Source organism: Meleagris gallopavo, chromosome Z (assembly GCF_000146605.3).
Source record: "Meleagris gallopavo isolate NT-WF06-2002-E0010 breed Aviagen turkey brand Nicholas breeding stock chromosome Z, Turkey_5.1, whole genome shotgun sequence".
Lineage (NCBI taxonomy): Eukaryota > Metazoa > Chordata > Aves > Galliformes > Phasianidae > Meleagris > Meleagris gallopavo.
The window spans coordinates 54,207,705-54,222,674 of record NC_015041.2 but is presented as its reverse complement, the minus strand read 5'-3'; the positions used below and the strand labels follow the sequence as shown (position 1 = coordinate 54,222,674).

The 14,970-nt window shown below is 37.6% G+C and overlaps 2 long non-coding RNA genes across 2 annotated transcripts in view; one reads left to right on the top strand and one right to left on the bottom strand.

Annotated features, from left to right (window-relative positions):
- Positions 1–1,588, top strand: part of LOC109364060 — a 3,161-nt gene extending 1,573 nt beyond the window's left edge. Inside the window, exon 2 of the long non-coding RNA XR_002110039.1 lies at positions 1,438–1,588. This is a non-coding gene — a long non-coding RNA (uncharacterized LOC109364060). The remainder of the gene's footprint in view (positions 1–1,437) is intronic.
- LOC104915267 overlaps positions 1–14,970 on the bottom strand; it is an 86,836-nt gene that overhangs the window by 23,634 nt on the left and 48,232 nt on the right. The window lies entirely within an intron of this gene.

Below are 14,970 nucleotides of genomic sequence, written 5' to 3'. Positions count from 1 at the left end.
AAAAAAAAAAAATTACACTAAAATTTTCAATAAAAATTCAAAGGCTAAGAGAAAGAAAAAAATGCACATGAATCAATTATGAAAAGAGTAAGTTTCTTTGAATGAGGAAAAGCTGATTGGAATTAAGATAGGCTTTGTTCATATCTGCAAGGTACAAGGAGAGAACTTTTCAGGGGAACAGAAAAGGGGGATTTGGGAGTGTTTGACTGCTTAAAGCTATAGTGCTTCAGAGCCCATGTGAAAATTTGCTGCTAGCTATTAATCATCATTGTGCCCCTGCAAAGAAGCTGCTACAATGATGACTATATGTCATTATATTCCCACTGTAAGTAACGAATCAGAGAACTGGGAAACTTGGGTAAGAGCGGCTGCCAAACTTTTAAGTGGTGGAATCCATTTAAATAAATTTACATCACATTTGCTACTTTCGCTGGTATGAGAATCATACTTTAAAATGAAAGAATATGCGGTGTTCATGGGTCCTGGTCTTTTATTCTACTGTCTCTGAGACTACTTTCCAGGTCAGCCTTTGCCAGTGCTGACAGCACACTTTTCTCATAGCCTCTCCTTCTCATAGCCTTTGGTTGCTTTCAACTTCAATTTAGCACAATGAAGTTGTTATGCATGACAGTTTGGAGAACAGAATAGGTGGTGTCTGAACCTGCTGTGTCGCTACAAGCTCATTCTCCACCGGCTGGCTCAGTTACTGAAGCCTTGCTGGTGGGACACTGCTGTGGACTTCCAGACGTTCCCATCCTGACGAAAACAATTAGCTTCAAACTGCAAGGAGCTGCAGGGTTGCCCTTTCTTTCAGTCAGACCGTGCCACTTAATATGCTGCAGCGGATTTCAGATTCGTGTTGATTTATCCCGTTGAACTCCTCTTTTACGGTCTTCATTGACAGAGGTGCCAAAGGAGCAGGGAAAGTTTGAATCTTGCATTGTTCAAGAGTTTTATTAGAAATCTAGACCACTGTTTTATGTTTATTTTATAAAGAAATAGAGTTGAAACATGTCAGGCTTAATTCCATTAGGCTGAACTGCTAGGAGAGAGCCCTGAGGTTCCTTGAACAGAACCTGAAAGTGTCTCATCTACTAAGCATCAGAAAAGAGCCGAACGATAAACAAGACCAAAACATGGAAGTTGCCAGCACAGCAGCTTGCTACAGGACTGCCAGAAAGAGCTAGAATTGTTTATAGCTGGCAAATTATGTAATTATTAAAAATAAGCTAAGTTTTGAGTCCATTCTAAAGTACTCCAAACTGCTTGTCTATATCCAGCACAGCTCCATATATTTGGTTGTGTCTGTTGGCAACAACAACATAGACCACCAAATGTAATAATACAACACATTTTCTACCCCTTCAGGATATTACTGTATTTATACATGAACCTAGTTATTAATGCAATGATAGCTTTCCTTCTTTTTCTTTCTAGGCAGTACAAGTATTGCTGTGACAAAGCCAATCAGCTGCAGTCTGCCTAAATATCTGCTGTGAGCAGAAGCACTCAGTTTCTTGGAATCACCAGAAGAAGAGAATCAATTCTAATCATTATAGATCTTGCTAATTACAAGCCTATCAAATAATTCTCATTCTGGACTAGAAATTAGCTTAAAGATGGTTTCAGCATAAATGGTTGCACTGTTAGGCTGGTAACCTGTTCCCACCTCCTTTGCTTCTTCACTTCACTTCTACCCCACTCTTTTTTAAAAATCTGCAAGAACAAAATATTATCTTCAGACCTTCTTTGTAAACTGCTTTGTTCCACGGCATGCTGTGGAAAGGTAAAATGAAATTATACCAGCAAGTCTTTTCTGTCTTAAAAATGATTAGTTCATCTGAAGAACCAGGTATCATAATTAAAATACCTAGTTTAGAACAACACAAAAAGCATCTATTACAATTGCAAAAATGCTACAGTCTAGTCTAAGTTCAGCCTGTGCTTTAACAGTTTGATTTTTTACTATTGTGAATTAGCCTTCCTCCTACAGTATATGAGTAGGATTTGTTGCAATTAGTAGGCTATAGTGAAAATAAAAACAATTGGTAATATGCTTAAGAACAGATACAGGTTCCTTAGTCAAGAAAGGAATAGAGAACTAGAAAGCTTCATTTATTATTCACATCAGTGTGTCAGAATGTTAGAGCTATACTCAGCTATTAAATACAGAGATTTCCTGTCTTTCATTCATAAAAAGCCAAGCATTATGTTTTCAGTACTGCTGTAGCTAAGCATTTATTTTACTAATGAGTGGCCTTGTGAAAAAGCATACTTTATGGTGCTTACTCCTTATATACAAAGTAGAAGAATGCAAACAAGTTGCTTCAGTAAAGATTCAAGTTTGATTATAAAATAAAATGATGCATGAATTAGACTTAAAAATCACAAGAAGACCTCTGATTGATATATTTTGTCAATATAATGTCTTTGTTGTTCTTGTTCAGACATCAGTGACATAGGTCTCACTGATTTTATCAGTAGCAGATTTCAAGATAGGGAAAAAGCAACTCTTAAATGTAAAGATTTTCAGGAGAAAATGAAATATCAAAAGAAATGAAAATAGGAAAAAAAATGGAAGAGTAATATGGTCATGTAAAACTGTCACCAGCTTAATCCAACACCAAACACAGTACCAGGAAAACCTCAACCAAGAATGCACATGATCATGTCCATCAAAAACTGGAAGCTAAACTAGGACCCTTAAAAATAAAAAGTTTAAATTCTTGAAGACAATTTTATAGCAATTTCACTGCAAACACAAAGGCCTCTCTGCATGAGATAATATTTATAGCAAGAGTTAATACCTTTTACTATGCAGAGACATTAGGAAGAGTTGATGAGCCTGAAGACCTCCCTGTTTTTTACCTCTCCTACAAGCATATTCAAGAGCTTTGCAAAATTTTACTCTAAGGAGTGCTGAGTTTCCAGAATGTTGATTATTGCCACTCTTATTAGTGTCAACAGAAATTTCTGGTCAGGAAAGATCAGACTCAGAAGACTCAAAATTATAGGCTTTTGCTTCTGACTAGCAGGGTCTGGTAATTCATCCAGAAGTGTATGCTGATGAAAGGAAAATATGCATATATGCATTAGATACGTAATGCTATGCTGTTGGTAGTATATTTGTGTATGTACCTGTATAGATACAAAGTAGTGGACAATTCATAATGCAGATAACCTTGCCGTACTGCACAATACTCTTTGTTGCCACTGTTATTTTTTCACTAATTTAGCATCACTTTCCCTTTTCTTAATTTTCCTAATGGAAACAGCACAGAGAGTAGTCAGAGCACACTTAGCTAGGTGTAAACCTATTTGAATATCTGGGACCAGAATTGTGGTGCTGCCTAAATTGTCTCCTGCAAGCAGACCCATATGTAAGTAGAACTGGCCTTTCTATCTCCCTACGACTCAGCATAGTGTTCCTAATGATTAAACTGAGGCTTTTTCTGTTGCCTGCTTCAAAATGGGCTTGGGGGTGGTTATGAAGAATGAAATACCACTTTGGCAACTAGTCATCGTACAAGGATATGTTACTCAGACCCAGAACTTTAAGGATCCAGGTTGCACTGCAATCCACAAAACTGGAAAGTTCCCAGAAAAACACAGTATTCAGGTTAAAATAAAATTTCTAGCAACATTGAGTCACAGAGTTCAACTGATTTGATATGATATAGCTTTCTTGAAAGCTGAACAAAACCTTTGTCTTCATCTACCAAGATGCACTGGTATAAGGAAAACTGATAGAGATGTAGAAAATGTTCACTTACTTGTTTACACTGGAGTACTGTGGTATGAACCCAAGGCTTACACAGTCGTAAGCAAATGGTAATAATGAACTTGGAAATCTTTGATAATGTGATTGTAACTGAATATGGGAAATTCCATGCCTTGTATGTACAAGTTTGTAAAATGGAGTTTGGTGGAAGCCATGAAGGAAGCTCATGTGGCCGTGGGGGAAGGTCTTAGCAGTTCATCAGGGTGAAGAAGATTCAGCTTCTTTCCAAATCACATCTTGCACACTGAAACCTTGGCACAGATTTACACTGCCCAGAGGTTACAGTCCAACCATTCTTCTTGGAGGAACATGAGGACAAACACTCCTGCTGAAGAAGGTAGTGTGCTGCCCTGATCTCTTTCTCCTCATGGCACCATGCATGTGACCAACGACTATGGAGGAGGAGAGACCAAAAGTGAGTCTCTTTGGTTTTCACAGAATACTTATTGATAAATTTGTATCAGTTAGAAATCTTTATGATTTGAAACAAAAAAGTTTTCACTTTCTCATGCATGTGGTCCACTAGGCCAAGTTTGGAGAGCTGTCAAACAGCACATTTGTTGAGTTATAAGGTAGGATTAACTAAAATTCATTTGTTTTGACTTACCATACCAATCAATATTGCCCCAATTTGTTCTCATCTTTTACGTATTAACGACAGTAACTGAGGCTAGTGCTTAGATAGATGGTATAAATAAGCAGAGTTTATAATGAGTTACAAGACAAGAGCAGTTTCTGCTTTATTCTATAAAACAGGAACTAATCCTGAACAAGTAACTCTATTACTTAAATAACCTTAGGGTTTCTTGGGGAAAAAAAAAAAAATATATATATATATATATTTGCAACGTTTAGACGTTTTTCCTAATTTCTTGCAGAATTTTCCTACTTTTTCCATGCAGCATCAAAGCAAAAATTGGAAAAAAAAAAAAAAGGGGGAAGTAAAAAAAAATAGTGTGCTTTTTAAGGGGTGTTTTTTGTAGAAGATGAGTGATGTTATCAGAACACATTAATGTGAACATTTAGCAAAAGAGGTAACTTTGTTTGTATGGGGAGCTTCAGAGAAGTCAACAACAACACGTTGCTTAAGTGCTTGCAGTTCTGGGTGCTCAGTGCTACCTCTTTTTACTCTGAGTCATTGAGGTTTATGTGAATTATGCTCACTCTAGAAATACACTATCTAAAGATTTTTTATATTTATATTGACACTTGCAATACACAGTTATGGTATAAATTTTATGAATGCCAGAGTGCAGAGTGCCTTTCCCAAATACACTCAGATTCATCATGTGTTGACATCTGTGAAGACTCCTTCTGTTCCTATCACAATAACTATATCTGGGCTTAGTCCTGCATGCAATCATCCACCTCATTGACTACTCCTGTGTGCAAGTTCTCATGCTGGTTGGAGGGCCTATCCTCTCCAAAAACTGTGTGTGAGCACTCTCCCTATGTAGTGGACCTTTCTGAGTTGAAATTTTCACATGAGGGACTTCATGTGACACTTAAAACTGAGAAAAAACTCATCCATTACAATGTGTCAGTTATCTTTCATTGGGAATAAACTTGCAGTGACAAATAAATAAAATAAGAAATAATTAGCAGAGCACATAAGTAGCTGAATTAACTTTAAAATACAGCAAGACTTAGAAATTGAATTCAGGCTCATAAGTCAGAGCAATACCCACAGCTGGCACATTCATTTTTGTTAGACTACACATGGACACTCTCAGTAGGTCTGGTCTAAGACGAGTTTGTGTGATCCTGTCTGAAAACAGATCATAAAATAGTAAAGCTATAATACATAATAGTAAACCCTTCATAAAATAGTAAAGCTGCTTCCTCCAAGCATCAGTGCAGCAGCCATAAAGTACTTTGTTTAGGAACATTAATCAGTGTTTCTGATAGAGATGCATGCTTCCTGCTTGAATCATATATTAGAACACAACAACATGGTGCTTTTATAAATTGCAGTATGTAAGGATGCAGGAATAGAAATATTGTCTGCTGTACATGTATTGTTCATAACATAAAAGAATGCGTGCAGAATTACTTTTGGAATAAACATCTCAATTGTGTGTTGAAAACAAGCACATGGGCAATGCTTTTAAATGTGATTGCACAGCTTAATGCTGCTCAGCCTCAGCTGAGCCTCAGCTACCAAAAAGCTTTCTTTGGCCCTCTCCTGCCAAAGAAAGCAGCCAGGTGCACATAGGGCTCTTGTATGGAAAAACAAGTGGCTCCTAATTAGACTTCAAAAACTGGAGACCAGAGTACTGAGCAGCTGCTGGAGAGGACAGTGCTCATGGGGTACAGAGCATGAAGGGCTGCACGTCCCCCAAGAGTGAGCAGCCTGGTATAGCTGCAAGGGCATAGGGAAGCAACAAGGGGAGCGGGAATGATGCAGGAAACAGCAGGCAAGGAAATAAATCCTTGTGGGAGAGACAGAGAAATGAAGGGAGTCTTCAGCCGTAGGGATGCAGAAGGTGATAAAGCAGAAGGAAAAGAGAGGCAGAGAGCAAGGGCAGGGCCTCTGAAGTTGAAATGTATACAAAACTGGCAAAAATAATAATAATAATAATAATACTACAGGGAAGACCACGGGGAAAAAATGTCAGGGAATGCAGAACAAGAAGTCTGAGAAAATTAGTACAAATTTAATAGAACTTAATGGGAAGCTGAGTGATAGAATGCTGTGGGCATAGATGTGTGCAAGGTATAGCTCAGTTATTTATCAATGATTTCTCTTATCATAAAACAATGAGAAAATACAAATTGTTGCTGGAAAACACAGGATCTAGAAAGGGGCAGCACTGCTGTCCAGATTTCTATACTAATGCCAAATGTGAAGAATGTTGGGAAATAAGGATATGAAAGCTATGGCCCTCTCTGTGAATTCCCAAGCCAGCCCTGATGGGGTTGACTAGTATTCCTACCTTGCAAAAAGTGATTGATTTGCCTGAGGAGTGCACAAAATACCAGGTATTTTCAGAACAGCCCCTAGTAGGAGAAACACTGACATTTTTCAAGGATTGCAAAATCTTCCTGCTTTGGGAACTAACGAATACATCCATTGATCAGCACAAGGCTTGAGTTCGCCACCTCATCCTGCTCTGCACTGGCCTGAGCAGAACTCACTGACACCCACTGTACCATATTTCCTGTTCCCTCCCACTCAACAAAGAGCTCATACCAGAGCATATCTTTGACTCTGAGGGCATCCTGTAAGGGTGTCCTGCTCCTGAGTCCATCAGCCAGATTAGCTACAAAATGCTAAGTATCTTGCAGCATTGCTCCAGTGATTTTGTTAGGATCTTTAATGCTTCTTTTGGAGTCTGATGCTATAGTTTGTACTCATTTTAGCTGTCAGAGATTAAATAAGTTTTGGTGGAGACAATTCAAGGGAGGGCTACAGAACTAAGTAGAAAATGATATGTTTGAAAACTTACTAAATGCTTTTCTGTAAACTGTGCAGTAATATTTTACCTCAGTCAATTTTCACTTTCCTGTTTTTTCTACTAAAGAATAACCAAAAACATAGACTTTACAAATTGTTTCTTTTTTGGCTAATATTATACCTGATATAATTCTGTACATCATTCATTTTTAGAGAAGCAGTGCTGTCATACATTAAAATCTTTTACTATTATTCATACACAGAAAATTGGTTAGGTTAGCACACATGTATAGCAGAGTAACTGTATGCATACATGTGTACATGCATACATGTGTGCATATAAATATATATACACATACAGATATGCGATTTTCACTTTCTAAAAATATTTTCTCTTTTCATAAGCAGTTTGGGACTTGTGGTTTTGTTGTTGTTGGTTTGTTTTTTTGCTTTCAAATAAAATAGATCTAGAAAGGAGACATAATCACAGTATATATTTTGAAAATATTTCAATAATTTCTTGAAAGGACTTTGTGTATTCAATCCATTTTTTTCCTCAAATTATTTAGAGTATAAAATGCATGATAATCTGGGTTGATTCTCTTTGTAAATTGAAGACTGCAGTATTAGCGACTGTCCAGTGAGAAAATTTTCCAAGCATGGTTACTCTACCTTTGTATTCTCCCCATGGATTTGGCACTAACCATCATGTACCTAAAACATGTGAAATGTGGAGATGGAAGCACTACATGCAGGCACCACACAGGATATCTAATTTTCATGCGACTGCAATGTATGTTATGGCCTTGTAACGTACATCTAGAATAGCTAGCATTTGCTGAACAGTGCTCTCAAGTGTTGTTTTTGCATGCCACATAATTGTAAATACAACCAGAAAGTCTTTAGACAGATTATCACCCATGAAATCATGCCACTGCACTTTGCTTTATTCTCACATGTAGGTGATTGCATTAGCTATAGTTCTAAAAATATATTCAACTACTCTCTAACTGATAGCAAACCTAGACTGTGTTTTTACAAAGCTTACTTATTTGTGTAAAGAATAACATTGTCCCATTGTAGCTGCAAATTGCGTTCATATGGTCATTAAGGCTGTTGTACAGCAGTACTGGCATTCAGAAGCATCACTCAACTCCAGAGGCCTTTCCCAAAAAATGAAGGGCTGCTGTTTAAGTTAATATTAATAATATGCATATATATGTATTGTTACTGAATAAACAGCTTCACAGTTATAGCTTCTGCGATTACACAGCAGGCTTCTGGCTAGTAAACACAGTACCAGACAACGTCATCAGGATAATTGCTCCAAGTAGGCGTTTTTGCTTGTAATCCTTTTCAGTCTGCAGAGGCATTACCATTTAGGCAGGCCTTAAATCAAAACATTGGGTCATTATGTGTTGAAAGTGTAATGCTAAGACTCGTAATAAAATGCATTCTTTAATTTTTGTGGAATAAGGAAAAATAAATGTGATAATAACCCTAAAAACTGAAAAAAGGAAAGAAAACACGTTCACTATGTTTTCAGATTGTGGAGTCCTTGTGAAATTGGTCTTATTTTTGCAGTTCAAATACATCATAAATGCTTTCTTCTCCTTTCGCCAGTTGGCAGGAATAAGTCAGTAACTAGAAGTAAACACTTTGAAATCCAAGTTTTGGTGAATATAATGAAGTATTTTAGTATATAAGAGTGTGTTTTTATGTGCCAGTATTCATACAACTACGGGTTGTTATACAGTGCAAGTTTGTGCATTTCATTTCTACAGCAGAACACCCTTTGTCAGAAGCTGAACAGTAAACAATTCCCAAGTCACCTTTGCACAAAATTTGTCTGTGAAAGCAGAAAATATAGGGAATTTGTAATACTGTTGTTTAAAATCAGATACTTCTCCATACAAAACACTGTGTCCATTCTCTTGTGTCTGTTTTCTGCCGATAGGCTGCCAACATAAAAAATACATCTAAGGATTCAGAATAGAGGCTTATCACAGACCTTTCTTGTACATGTTCTGCACAGCTTCTGCAATATGGCAAACAGATCATTCAATTAGAGTTCTCCTGTTTTCTTTAGATGATTAGCATTTAAAGCACAAGCTACCACATCATGTGGCTGATGGATAGCTAAATGTAGCATACATAAATAAAGCAAAGCCTCGTACTGAGTCTATGTACAGCATACTCTTCTCCAGATGAATCATTACAGTACAATAACTAAAATAACAGTAGCCTCATCACTGGCAAACTTCTCAACCATTTCCCAGTAAATATGTGCAAGTGTTGGCATCAGAAACAGATGAGAACTGCTTTCAGTTTTTGAAGTCTTTTCAAGTACACTCAGCCATGAAAACATATAAATTCACTCACAGTTAAATAGAAATATTTATAGGTACACAGATATCTGTCTCAGATATGAGTATGCACAAAATGATGAATGCAAACATGTAAATCATTTCTGGCCTCCAAATTAACTATCGATATAAAGTTAACAAAAAGTTTCATGCGCATTCTTCTCAGCATCATTACTTTTGCAATACATATTCAGGCATGCATGATCACACAGCTTTTAGCATGTTTTTATATTAAAGCCTGCCTAACAAAGGCCACATTGCTGGGATGTAGTTCTACATGATATCTTATACAGACGTCCTGCACATTTGGACTAACCTTCCTCTGGTTTTATTGAGTGAAGGAACTTAATCTTTCAAGACCTCCAGTCACACAATTCTCATTTTCTTCAACAGGAATCAGATATTCAAAACACCTTTTATTATGGAGCCTAGCTAAGGGCATCTTCCTCATGTGGTCATTCATCCAGGAGCATTAGCAAAGGAAACACTTTGGGTAGGGGAGGTGCAATATAAGAGTAAATCAGTGTTTCCAAAGTATCTTTGCAGCAAAGCACTGATACAATGGATCACAAGCTCAAAAGGATTAGCATTGGGAACTGGCTCTGGTTTGGGAAAAGCCAAAGGAAGAGAATTGCAGTGGGATCTGTTTGGAGTATGTTGGCAATACTGTTAGCCTGTCAAACCACTCAGTATGTCCTCTCCTATTCCCTCTTGCAGCCTCCCCATTCTACCTGCTGCTCATGCTACACAAAACACCATCATGAATATGTGTAATTATGCAGATTCATGGTAATTTTTCAGAGTTATCCAGTGTGATGTTTATAGGACAGCTGCATGCATCAGGTTAAACAAGAGTGACAAATATCTTATCCTTTTCATTTCTATAGCATTTTTAATATTTTCTTGGCTTCTTCGGGGAACAGGATGAATTGGTAGGAATTTGAACAAAATGTTGTTATGAAAACCAACTTTACCAGCATGCTTCTTGATAAAGTTTTTGGTTTTCAAGGAATCTCTAATATGGCTTCTGAAAATGAGTTTGATCTCTCTAACTATCTCAGTAATCAGATCACCTACCTGATAGAATGATTTAGCAAGCTTCTTCTCTTGTTTTTATTTTGAGCACAGACTTGAGGCAAAGAGATTAAATGATATCCAGTTAACTGTGGCATACTGCAGTTATGTTTCAGATCTGTTGCACGTCCCTGAGGCTTGGATACATTTCTTCTTAAAGAAATTAATTTGGATCTAACCTCAAAATTCCTTTCTGTAGTAATTACAATGTATGATCATTTTGTTCTTCACAATTTAAGTAGATAGCATATCCACTAATCCTTCAAATTCATGATCTGATTTCATTTGAAATCATTCAAGTTACTTGTGGATGGAGGGGCAGTGCTCTCTGGTGCCTCAGATACCAGTGGTATTCCCTATACACCGGTATGCAATGGCAAGAGAAGAATCACTTTTTAGAAACAAACAAGACCAAACCTTGTAAAATTGCCTGCTCTATCTCAGATAGTTACTATATATTACTGTAGAGATAATTACTTTGCAGAAAAATGTATTTATATCATATTTACAGGACAAAACATGCAGCATCAGTACTGTATGAATCCTTCAGCCTTAATGGAGATTAATGTGCTGCTAAGTAACTAAATAAAAAAATATTGCAGGTCAAATTAAAGAAAGCACAGCACTTAGGCTTCAGTTACGTACGTTCTTAATAGAACTTACTGGCTGCTCATAAAATTTAAGAGTCCACTTCATTGTGTCTTAAGTACTTACATAAACCACTCATTTGCACCTAAGGAAAAAAAAAAAAACCTAACTTTTTTTTAATTCTTTTTTTTTTAACTTTTTAGATTATTTTCTACAGAATTTTTAACAGACATAAACATAATCCTGCCCTTCATCTCTGACGAGGAAGTAGGAGAGACTTCACTGAAAGTCCTGTCTTTCAGTATTGTGCAAGATCTCAAATTTAATTGGGTAAACCAGCCAGAAGGTACTGAAACAACAGAATAAGTGGGAAGCCTTTGCTTGATATAACACAGAGGAGCTGAACCTTGTATTTTACATTTATTTGTTTCAAGTGACTGCACAGGTACACACTGCAAACTTGACTGTGGCACACTGCAAACAAAACTTGCAGATGTGCCTTTGTGTAGGGAGTGAAAAATGCTGTTCCCACATATACAAGCACATGCGTCTGGAAACATGCATGGGTACATGTGCATCACATCTGCACAAAGCAGCACAGCCCCCACATGTGGTATTTTTATAATGGCAGGATTTATAATCTGTCAAAGCATTCATGAAGATCAAGGGAGTTCTTAAGATACTGTTTTCAGAAAACAGTGAGACACATACATAGGAATTTTCTCTGTTTGCTTTGAGTATATGCTTTGCTTCTGGCAGACTGCAAGGTGTGCCTGCCTGCCCCATCCTCACCAGGATCCAAGCCTGGAGACCTTGTGTGCAAACCAAGAGCTTTCCCAGGAGGTTCTTTGATCAAAGCAATCATGAGAGCTCAGTTCTCTGACTAATGAAAATTATCACAAGCTCATATGAATAAAATACAGTAGGAAAAATGACATCAGCAAGGGCTCTGTCCTACATGCATTTTTTAATGATGCTCTATCCTCCTCATAAGGTCATCCCTTCAGCTGCATGTGTCCTCTGCTCTTGGTGCTCAGAGCAAGCTAAGTTTTAAAATCTGAGATTTAGGAGTCATGTTTAAGGGGATACACCCTGTGAGACCCTGATCCTGCAAGCCCCTATGCAGCTCGCAGATGGGACCAACAGCCAGTGTCCAAATTGCTGAAGGAGCAGTTCTGAGAGCAGCACCACAAGAAACAGTAATGTGTTCCTTTAAATTAGTGACGAGTCAAGGTATTGTGCTAGCCTCCCATTCAAAGAGGAGGCTCTCTTTCATTAAGATTTTATTAAAATGTGGGGTTCTGAGTTTTTATCACTACCACCTATTAGGACTGGAGTGCTAGGAATAACCAAAATTGGTAATGAAAGTGAGGAGACATTACATTCTAAATTCACTATGTACCTACTCCTATGTAACAGCTGCTTGCATTTTTCATGCTGCTTAGAAAATACTAATTGATGCATGTAGCAGTTGGAAAAATGCCATCTCCCAGATAAATTCATTCTTATGCATTTGCATATGGATTTTCAAGGATTGTTTTAATTTGCTTTAAATAACATATCTAATGCAATTTATGGAAAGCAAACTTCTAAAATTAAAGGGGCACCTTCCACAAAAGCTGTGGGGTGGTTATGATAGAGAGTTCCTTTTGCATTGCTAAGGAGCCGAACACAATAATTTAATGGCAAGCATCTGCCTGGTACTCACATAAGCTAAATTCATAAGGAATGATATTTATTTACTGTTGCTGCTGTTAATGTCATAGACTTTCACCTACAAGAGGAAGGCAAAGTTTCCTCCTGGAGCTCTGCAAGCCAAACAGCCTCCAAGGCTCAAGCCTGCATAGAGAGCTTCCTTGCTGGTCGCTCCCAACACCCAGATGGCCAGGGGCTTCCTGTCCTGCTGCCCCATGAGGTCCCAGCTGCTGCTGGCAGGCAGCCACAGTGTAGAGAAACGCACCCGTAATAGCACCCTGTAAATTAACTTGACATTTGATGTAGGGAGGGGTGAGGGGGACTAAGAGCTTACAAAAGATGTCAAAAACAAAAGCCACTTGAGACCTGCATGACATACAGTGTGGGCTTGAGAGAGCTACAGGGTGGTTATTGCAGTGCGCAGCCCGACCCTTCTTTGTTAAAACAATTCAGTCAGTCTTTGTTGAAGCCACAGCATCTATCACATAAGCAAAAAAATGCCACCATTTTCCCAGAAGAGCTGCCGCGATGCCAAAAGAACCAAATGCTACTGCCAATGTGCGCTGCCCACTATGGGCTTGGCTTCGCTGCTTGTCTTGGAAACTTTAAAAATCTGTCTTTATTGAAAGATAAATTGAAACTATTAATATTCTGCTATGGGTTTTAAAGTGTGATGAATAACTAAATTATAAATAGTTTAAATATTCAGTGTACCAAGTTAAGCGCGTGAGATACAAGCAGTATTACATCTTAAAATATTGTTAAATGTTTCATTTTTCCTTATGCTGGAAGCTAGGAATATTTCATTTTTCCTTTTTTGTTGTTGTTAAAAAGTACTTGAATCAAGGATGAGATGCTGAGTCTCTGAGTCTGCTTGCAATAGACTGCAATAGGGGTGCAGAGGAACACAGCATCTTTAAGGGATTAGACATGCAGGAATGTTATTATGCTGTATTGTGTCTGCCTGTCCCCACCTCGCTGCCTTTCTCCCACCTCTCTCTTCCTCCTCCCTCTCCCGTCTGTCTTCCACACACATACATGAGGGCAGACTTACATACATACATACGTACGTACGTACATACACTTGCACCCACACTCCCCCTCTGCAGCACAGACAACACTACATCTTGCTGATGATGTCTGGCCTTATGGCTTTACTAGCAACTTGTACCAGTAAAATGCATAATCATAACATCCCTGCTTCTTGATGTTCATGGATTTATTTACAAGTCCCCATGTTCTACTTTTTTTCTTGTTTCTCTGGTTTATATTTCTGGCCTGCCCATATTCTCGTGGGAATTTCAAATCAGAAGCAAGAGAGAATTGGAAAATATTCTGTAAGGCAGTCTGCATCTCCATCATTTAGCGGTGGGTTTTGTGTGTGTGTGATTGGCTTTTTTTGTTTGTCTGTTTTATTCAAAAAAGTAAAAGAGTCAGTTTTATGGGTGTTATGGATATATTGAGAGTATTTTGATTGGCTCCTTTAGTATTTCACCTACTTAAGGTTCCAGTTGTGTAAAATAGCCGTAGTAAAATGAATTGGTGTACACATATATGCTTGCGTATATGTAAATGCACTGGGAATTACAAAGTTGATAAGTTTTTGTTAGATTAAGCCACACACTCTGACATTGGCAGCTCTAAGATTCTGCACAAAAGAGTTAAAAGGCTGAAGAGTGATTCATTTTAGTGTTCCTTTTGGTAGCAACTAAATAAAGGATTTAACTAGTTCAAAGGGAAGTCATTCATACTGAGCTATTTTTCACGTCTTTAAGATGGCCTTTCATTAGCACATTTTACAATTGCGAAGTGGACATTTCCATATTGTAAACAGAAGGATACACTGTATTTCATTAATGATTTATTTTCCAAATATTTACAGACAAGGACTTGCTCCTGCAAGGTCTCACACATGTGTAACTACACTTACCTGAGTAAAACTCTTTTTATCTGTGGATTGGTCATGTAAGCTATTTGTTGCAAGTAAATTGGTGAATCAGGCTCTAAAATTGAAAAATAGTCTTAGTATGCATTCAATTTACTATTGTGGTGTATTTTTCTTTTTTTTT